At 36.1% G+C, this 9,474-nt stretch overlaps 1 protein-coding gene across 1 annotated transcript in view; it reads left to right on the top strand.

The window, feature by feature from the left end:
• SCN3A (sodium voltage-gated channel alpha subunit 3) overlaps positions 1,059-9,474 on the top strand; it is a 117,126-nt gene continuing 108,710 nt past the window's right edge. The window contains exon 1 of the mRNA XM_005676033.3: positions 1,059-1,346. The gene's annotated coding sequence lies outside the window, so the exon portion shown is untranslated. The remainder of the gene's footprint in view (positions 1,347-9,474) is intronic.

The following is a 9,474-nucleotide window of genomic DNA, read 5'->3' as shown; positions in this document are numbered from 1 at the left end:
TTGTAAAACTGAAATCACTAGAAAGATCCCTAAGTGACTCAGTCCACCTCAAACGGACAGGATTTATTTTTCTTCCATTAGGCAAATGGGGGCTAGAATTAAAAAACTAAGTAAACAACACTCCTTGAGCGCATAGTGAAAAAAAATGGCACCCATTATATTTCTCTCTTCATTATACATAAGCTCCTTGATGACAAGCATTGTGTTTTCATCTTTGTCTTTTCAAAGCTAACATAGAGCCTGATGCATATTAAGGTGTTCCCTAATATGAACATATTTAATTAATGAAAAACTAACAAAATTATAGTTGCTTTCTCTAAATTAAATTGAAAATTCAAATGAAATGCACTTAGATTAGTTAAGAAATCTCTTAATAAACTGATAAAGTCATTCTGCTTATGTATTGTGTGCTTCAATATCCGTATAAGCCATGTTTTCTCAACTACAATATTTTAAAGACCTAGATATAATAATATATAACCTTTGATTATATTATCATATGTAAGATGAATTTCACCTGTTCCTCCAGTCATATACATAGAGCACATAACCCATAGATCTAAATTGCATAAGCCTCACTGAAGTTAAAAATACTTCCCAGATATTACTAATGTTTTACCAAAAAGCAACATAAAATGACTGCCGGCGAATGACTATTACCTTGTTCTTTAAGGAGACAGATTAGTCACTCAGAAAGAATTCATCCAGTGGGAAGATAAAGTTTTCAGAAGACTAGAGCAGGCTACAAGAGAGATTTTGCAAAACTCTACATGTAGTCCATAAACCTGATTTTCAAACAGAAATTTGGAGGGTTTTTAATTGTATTCATTTATGGTTGAATCAACATTGTAAACTTATACAATTTAGAAAAATATATAATATCAGAAAACTGTGCATACTCCAACAATTTAGTATGCAAAAGAATATTTTTTACATATTCATGTGTAGGGCATAGGTATGATAAAGAATAATGGGTATGTTCATCGTTTTGTTCAATTTTGTGTGTCTGCCAGTAGATGGCGGTACTATGTCGAGTGCTGTCAGCTTTTTTTTTTTTTTTTTTCTTTTTTTTTCCCCCTCAAAGCTGTTTTCTGATATATGTTGGGTACCATAGAGTGAATCTCAGAACAGGAAGCGGAGGCATAAGCAGAGAGGATTCTGGAAAGGTTTCTTTGTTTTCTTGTTCAGAGAGAAAGCAAAGGGGGGTGGGGAGGAAAACATTGTAGTTAATATGTAAACCTCTGTGGCCAAAAATCTCAACAACTGCAGGGGAAGGCTCTTTATACTCTAACCATCTTGGATGCGGGCTTTGTTATGCTGTGATCCATAAGGCTCTGTTTCATCAGGTAAGCTGGCAAAACATTCAATTATCTGAAACATAGAATATAACAACCAGATCATTTCTCTTATTTTAAATCATCTTCATGCTGCTATTTTTAACCTAATGTTGTTTTAATGTCAATTACAAGGACCAAACGCATCCTTTGATGTGTAAACTGCTTACTATTCCTTTATCTCAAAGGAAGAGCCTCTGTCTAGAAATGGTGACTTATGGTACAGACTAGGCATTACTGAGCTTGTATTTTTGAAACATGTAGATGCTTATGATTCACTGTAGTCAAGAGAAAATATTTTTTATTACACAAAGCTCACCTAATTGATTTAGTGGCTATACTTTCTCTGTTTAAATTTCCAGTGTGCCTAGTATTTTTTGAACATAAATGTATAGTGACATTGGGACTGTCATTCTCATGCTTTAGTCTTTTTGTAACAGCTTTGGGAGGCCATGCGTATAGGGAATGATAACAATATAGAGGTGGATAGCTGTTGAAAAACATTATCATTTGTCTGTAAAATAATCTATTCTCACCAATACTAACCCATTAAAATGAGATTTAACCTTCTAGTAATAAAACTATCCCTAAATACTCCATTATGTGTTATTTCTTTATTTTAACATATTCATTTTGCATTATTTACCACTTTATTGATTTAAAAGGGTATTGTACCCTCTTGATGAGTTATAAGCTTCATATATTTCTGTATTTTTTTCTGTGTATATTTTAATGACTGGTTACTATTATCATTATTACTACTAATTATCAAGGAGGGCTACTTGGACAAAAAGCAATTATTCATTTTATAATATATATTTTCTGCAGTTTCTTTAAAATATTTTATAGAATAATCATAAAGATTGCATTCAATTACCAATCACATAGAACAGAAAATTATTGGCAGAAAATCTATAAGTATTAATTTAATGAAGAGTTTTAAAAATCATAGAGGTTTTTAAAAAATACAACAGGTGGTGTAATGTAACATAGGGAGACGAATAAAAGTATATATGCTTAGAAGATTATGCATGAAAACATTTCATCACAATCAGTCCAAGCAGTGAGTGCCCTGTGTGGAATAAAGACCTCTGATTTCAACATGGGTTTCTAGTCAGTACTGGTCAAACCAGCCTAAAAATAGAACTTGTGGCCTCTGCTTTAAAAACAACTATGATCTCTAATGATATGGAAAAATACTGATTTCTCATCCAAGATTTTACTTTGGCTAGCAATAATACTTCCTCTAAAAAATTACAAAATAGTGGTTGCCTCAGAGAAAATTCCTGGGTCTTGTATATTTTCGAGCTCCTACCATTGGCTATAAAGAAAACTGTTTCTTTGAAAAGGGTTCCCAGAAAAGGATGCTAATTGGCTTGAGCATATTGTACACTCCAAGCTTCACTACAGGTGACTGAATGTAACTTTGTTCTGTGTAAACACCAGAGCTGGTCTTTCTGAACTGTTTTCCATTTATGAATGGATGCTTATATTTTGTTCCTATTAGTAATATTTTTATCAGTATAGTTGCAAGAATCTCTTAATTCTTTCTATATGTGTAGTAACCATGTGAAGAGCAAATGCATACAGAGTTATTCACCAAATGTGCTCTTTGAAAATTGTTAGAAATCAAACATGTTTCAATTAAATGATATATCAGATACATTTGGTATCTTATTCTTAAAAAGAACTAGTAGTGACTTCATTTGTTAGGTCAAAAATAATACTGTAATGCACTGGTGTGGTAGAGAAAAATAGGTTGGGCACTGAGCTGGAAGTCTTGATTTCTGATTCAAATTCTGCTGCTAATGAGTTTTGTTGCCTCAGAAGGGACCCTTGTAAAAGATGGAAATGGGAATCAAGGATATATAAGGACACTTTTCACTCATTGTTCCTAATTTATCTGGATTTTCACCAATTGATTTCTCAGCTTGATTGTAATCTGATATATCTCTCATTTCACTGAGTTTTATATTACCATTAATCTTGTGCTAAACATGAGGATAGAGAAATAGAGATGTTTAAAGGTCCTTAGCCAGTTTCTTCTGTGTGGGAACAACCAGAAAGCAACATGGAGAAGCGGTTAAGAGCGATGGCTAGTGGGATGAATCTTATATGTATGTGTACGCGCTTGATTCATATACGTGATTGTGTGCGCTTAGTTGCTTCAGTTGTGTCCAACTCTCTGCAATCCCATGGACTGCAGCCCACCAGGCTCCTCTGTCCATGGAATTTTTCAGGCAAGAATACTGGAATGGGTTGCCATTTCCTACTTCAGGGATCTTCCTGACCCAGGGATCGAATTTGTGTCTCTTGTATTGGCAGGTGGATTCTCTACCACTGAGCCACCTGGGAATTCCCAAATGAATCCTAGGTCCACTATTAACTAACAAAGATTTAAACCTTCTGAGCCTCTATTATATCACCTGTATAAACAGGAATGATGATGCCGACATTGCAGGATTGTGTAAATAAATACTGACTGTCCAGTGTTTATTATATATCCTGGGGCACAATTAAGTGCCAACCCATCCCTCCTCCCCTGTTCACCAACGCTTGCCAAAAGGAACAGGTATTATTTTTTAATGCTGGTGATGGTAGTGCATCTTCTACCACAACAGGAAGAATACAGTGAAACTGCCAAGAGATTCCGTAGTTGAAAAGGGAATAGTTCTTATCCTGGAAGCATGCCCTTGCTGAAACAACAACAAAATGTGTTCTCTATAATAACATCAATCAGTGTTAACATCCTGGCCATTTCCTGAATTGCTCATAGAACTCTCATACCTTCTAGAAGACCACTGTTTTGCCAATGATACATTATCATGGACTCCACTTCAAAGGCTTTTTTCTTTTTAACAAAATAGGGGAAAAAGGCTTTATTTTGCTTGTGCTTTAATCTATACAACTATTAGACAGTAGGCCTCTGTGAAGAGTCACACACAAAAAAAACCTATGTTTCCCCAAGAATTAATTTCCACTATGACCATCAAGTTAAAGAACTTAAATCTCAGAAGTGACTGTATGTGTGGGCTATGTGATCAACTCAAACTGTCTACTGCTTAAATAGAATTGATGGTGCAATAAAAGGTGGAAAGTCAAACTGTGCCGGATGAAACTGTTGAAATACAGCAAAATCTCTGCTTCCCTACAAAGGATTTTTTCTACAAACAGTTTCATGGTCTTGACAGCTGTGTGCTACTGGGATCTTAGGGAGCTAGAGCTGGGAGGTCTTTTCAGCACCCCAGGCCTCCCAATCCTTCCCTTCAACCACCCTAGGCCTCTTTAAAGTGACTCAAATAACTGCGATGTCAGTTTCATCTTCATGGCAGCCAAGATGCCTTAATGGGCTCATGATTAGACAGATCTGAAATGGCCTTGAGTTTGAGAGTCTTCAAGACACGAGGGGAAAATTTCTCAGTTAGACAGTGCCCTGCTTTAGTCCATCTTCCTGACTCCAGCTCATTCCCAGCTCTTCTGATTCCTTATTTTTAGGGGTTAAATGAAAGCACCCATAAGTGTAAGCATACAAAAACTTACACTTTTTTTTTCACTGAGGAATGAAATGTGACTAGATGGTGAAATGTTCTTGCCTGAGTGGCTGTGCAGATTGCTTTCTTTCTCATTATCATTCATGTATAGGAACACTGTGAACTCACTGAAGGTTGGCAATAATGTTTACCTTGTCATCTAAAATATATTATTCATTCTACCTTAATATTGATGATTGTTTTAGCAGTTCTCTAAAACTTTAGGATTAATTTATCCACCTACTCCTGCAATAAGGACTTCCCTATAGTTCAAATGGTAAAGAATCTGCCTGCAATGCAGGAGACCAGGGTTCAATCCCTGGGTGGGGAAGATCCTCTGGAGAAGGGAATGGCAATACACTCCAGTATTCTTGCCTGGAGAATCCCATGGACAGAGAAGCCTGGTGAGTTACAATCCGCAGGGTCACAGAGTCAGACATGACCGAGTGACTAACACACACACGTAACTCCTGAAATATAATTTAAGATATTAACAGTACACTTATGTACTAGGGATCTATTTTAAATTTTTATTAACTTTAATCCCAAATTATCTTTACTTCCACTTGAATTTTACACCATAAACACCTTTAAGGGCAATCCAATGTAGAACCTGGTATCCAAACTACAAGTTCTTGAGGTAGGTTGTTCTTTGAGGTAGTTATGAAATCTGGGACGGATAAAAGCCAATTGTATTGCCTCTTGGGTTGCAAGTTCATATATTTATCTTTGATTAGAAAGCTACCACTTTAGTTCAGCTTTACTTGATAATATTTTTCACCCTGGGGTGAAGTTAACACATTCTTTGCATACATTTTAGTGGGTTTATGTATAGAGTTAAGAGCAGGATAGTGTTAATTTTCTGTTAATTTTACCTGAAACTAAGTTAATAAAGAAAACCTTGCTCTCTTGCTAAGCAAAGATGTGCTTGCTGACCTGTCTGACGGACACCAGCTCTGTGGATATCTGAAATCTGAATCTATGTTCAGACATCTAATCAGCCACAATAGAATTCTTTAAATTTTATATGAATACCCACTCAACTGCATAACAGAAGCTTTAATATTCCTCCTATTTATTGAGTGATTCTTATAATACTCTACGTCATTTTTCCAGGTTTTGAAGTAAAAAAGGACTTTATAGAGAGAACTTTAAAGAAATTTCTGCTCAAGATAAATGAAGAGAGAGTAACTGCAAAGTAACTTATAAGCATGCTTACAAATTAAATTTACCTATTAAACACAAATACAGTGCATATAAGCATATGCTAGGTGGTAGCTGTATTAGGGAATTCTCAGGGGTTGTTTTAGTTCAGAGAAAACTTTTAAAAGTTTGGAGTTATTTCTGTAATAGTTGAATTAGCTTTTCATGCTTTTCTAGACTGCATATAGGGAGCCCTGCATGTGATTAAGTTCTGAGCTGGAGGAAAGAGAAAGAAATGATGGTCTTTAAATTTTTAAACAGTAGTTTAATATTTTTTTATTCAATGGGTGATTTCAAAGATGGGAAGTCACTCCTTAAATAACCTTGGCCATTTTCTGCCAAGAAGCTCACTTTTGGGAATTTTAATCTCCTAATATTCAGAAGATACTCTATTCTTACTTCGGTCGTACAGAACATTTTGTCCTTTTCTTTTTCCAAGAGCTTGAACTGGAATAATTCACTAAATCCCAGCTCCTGTTATTAAGTGACATTGCACTTCTGAACCAAACCCCAAAAATTCATGCAGAGCTTATTAATAGGACACATTTTATGGGCTCAAGCTTCTATTTGAGAACCAATCACCTGTTTGTTAGCTTCTCTGTGTCCTTGCTGTCTTGTAACATTTATTTTTCTTTATGTAAATTGCTTTTGCAAAGTATTATGATGAGATTGAGTACATTCAGCATGGTAGGGCCATAGACAAAGTATTCTGAGCAATTTCTTTTCATGGGACTTACACCATGGATGGACATACACTTAAGAATGAATTCTCCAAGAAATAAGCCCAAATTCCTACATGCATGATGCAGGTGAGAGAAATGAGTAAAGCAAGTCAGGTTGGGACTAAAAAACTCCACAGCACATGTGCTTTCTAAAGAGGGGATGCTCCTAAGGGCCAGGAGACTATTGAATCTAATGGTTTTTCCAAAGAAGTTTAAAATCTAGATTTCTTTTTTGAGAAACTTCCCTCTTGTTAAATGTTGTTATCTATTTCAAATTATTTGCAATATTGGATGGATTCCACAAAGCATACCTATAGGCAGGATATGGCCAAGGGACTTTTCAGTTCAGTTCAGTTCAGCCGCTCAGTCATGTCTGACTCTTTGCGACCCCATGAATTGCAGCACACCGGGCCTCGCTGTCCATCACCAACTCCCGGAGTTTACTCAAACTCACGTCCATCGAGTCAGTGATGGGCCGTCTCATCCTCTGTCATCCCCTTTTCCTCCTGCCCCCAATCCCTCCCAGCATCAGAGTCTTTTCCAATAAGTCAACTCCTCACATGAGGTGGCCAAAGTATTGGAGTTTCAGCTTTAGCATCAGTCCTTCCAATGAACACCCAGGGCCGAACTCCTTTAGAATGGACTGGTTGGATCTCCTTGCAGTCCAAAGGACTCTCAAGAGTCTTCTCCAACACCACGGCTCAAAAGCATCAATTCTTTGGTGCTCAGCTTTCTTTACAGTCCAACTCTCACATCCATACATGACCACTGGAAAAACCATAGCCTTGACTAGACGGACCTTTGTTGGCAAAGTAATGTCTCTGCTTTTGAATATGCTGTCTAGGTTGGTCAAAACTTTCCTTCCAAGGAGTAAGCGTCTTTGAATTTCATGGCTGCAGTCACCATCTGCAGTGATTTTGGAGCCCCCAAAAATAAAGTCTGACACTGTTTCCACTGTTTCCCCATCTATTTCCCATGAAGTGATGGGACCGGATGCCATGATCTTCGTTTTCTGAATGTTGAGCTTTAAGCCAACTTTTTCACTCTCCTCTTTCACTTTCATCAAGAGGCTTTTGAGTTCCTCTTCACTTTCTGCCATAAGGGTAGTGTCATCTGCATATCTGAGATGATTGATATTTCTCCCAGCAATCTTGATTCCAGCTTGTGCTTTTTCCAGCCCAGCGTTTCTCATGATGTACTCTGCATAGAAGTTAAATAAGCAGGGTGACAATATACAGCCTTGACGTACTCCTTTTCCTATTTGGAACCAGTCTGTTGTTCCATGTCCAGTTCTAATTGTTGCTTCTTGACCTGCATACAGATTTCTCAAGAGGCAGGGTAGGTGGTCTGGTATTCCCATCTCTTTCAGAATTTTCCACAGTTTATTGTGATCCACACAGTCAAAGGCTTTGGCATAGTCAATAAAGCAGAAATAGATGTTTTCTTTGGCCAGGTATTTTTCCCTTTTGCCAATCCAACCAGTATTTTTACCAATAATGGTAAATAAACTTCATGGAGAAGAAATGGCTTGACTGTATTTGGAGGAAGTGCCACACAGGCACTCATATTTCCTATCTGCTCCTCCAGGCTTAACTAACTGCCCATCATTTTTCTCTTTCATTTCAAATCCTTGGATCTTCTACATATTCCCTCCCATAATTCTATTTTTACTGCTGCTAATTATATCACTGAATTTTATCTACTTAGATCTTTTTACTCCCCTTTTTTTGTTGCTATTAATACTTCTTTTGCTATGGATATCTTGTTACAGCTATGCTAGTTTATGAAGTATGTAATATTCTCACTTCTACACTGTTCTGAAATTATTGCAATTTGTAGGAAAAACATGTCCTTTAGCTGAGAAAAGATCAAAGATATCATTAATAGAATATTTACATGTCATTGAGTTAACATGGTCTCAAAGTTCTAAAATATCTTATTAAAGTCTCTTTAATCATAGCCATTAATGATTACAACTCAAGTAAATCCATTCTTCATATTAGTTTTCAACACTTTTATGGGGTTCTACTATCAATCTTGATATATCAATTCCAAAAATTAAAGTATATTATTATATTAACATTGAAAGAACAGACAAAAGTATATAATACACAAATATATTGCATATATAATGAAATATATTCTTTTTCATTGATGTAAAACTTGGTGGTATTAGATAAGAATAAAAATCAAATATATATGTCTGGAATGAGAACTTGTTCACCAGTACATGGAAAATTAGAAAGAAAAAGCAAAATGAAAACTGCAAAAAAAAGTCAGATTTTTAAACCTCACTAATAATAATAAAAGGAGGGAAAAGAACAGTTTAAAGGAAATAGATATGAAAACATCTGAGAGAAAATGGAAATAGATAAAACATGATGAGCTTATTCAGAAAGAGTGGGGCACAGCTCTGGCTACACACTGGAATCATCTGGGAAGCTTCAAAAAGAGCAAAGCTTAAAAAAAAAACAAAAACCAAACAGTAAAGCTTGCTCCACCTTAAGCCAATTCAATTAAATGCGCTGGCTGAGCCTGGGCATCAGTGTTTAAAAGCTCTGCAAGCATAGTTCAAATCTGCAGTCAGGTTTGAAAAGCAATTGACTAAAGGAAGATGGAGCAAAACAAGAAAAGCTAGTGAAAGTTTGGCTAGAGAAGCGAAAGGCAACTGAGAAATGGCTTTTA

Source organism: Capra hircus, chromosome 2 (assembly GCF_001704415.2).
Source record: "Capra hircus breed San Clemente chromosome 2, ASM170441v1, whole genome shotgun sequence".
NCBI classification, from domain to species: domain Eukaryota; kingdom Metazoa; phylum Chordata; class Mammalia; order Artiodactyla; family Bovidae; genus Capra; species Capra hircus.
Note: the sequence above shows the minus strand (reverse complement) of the source record. Positions and strands in the feature narration are given on the sequence as shown.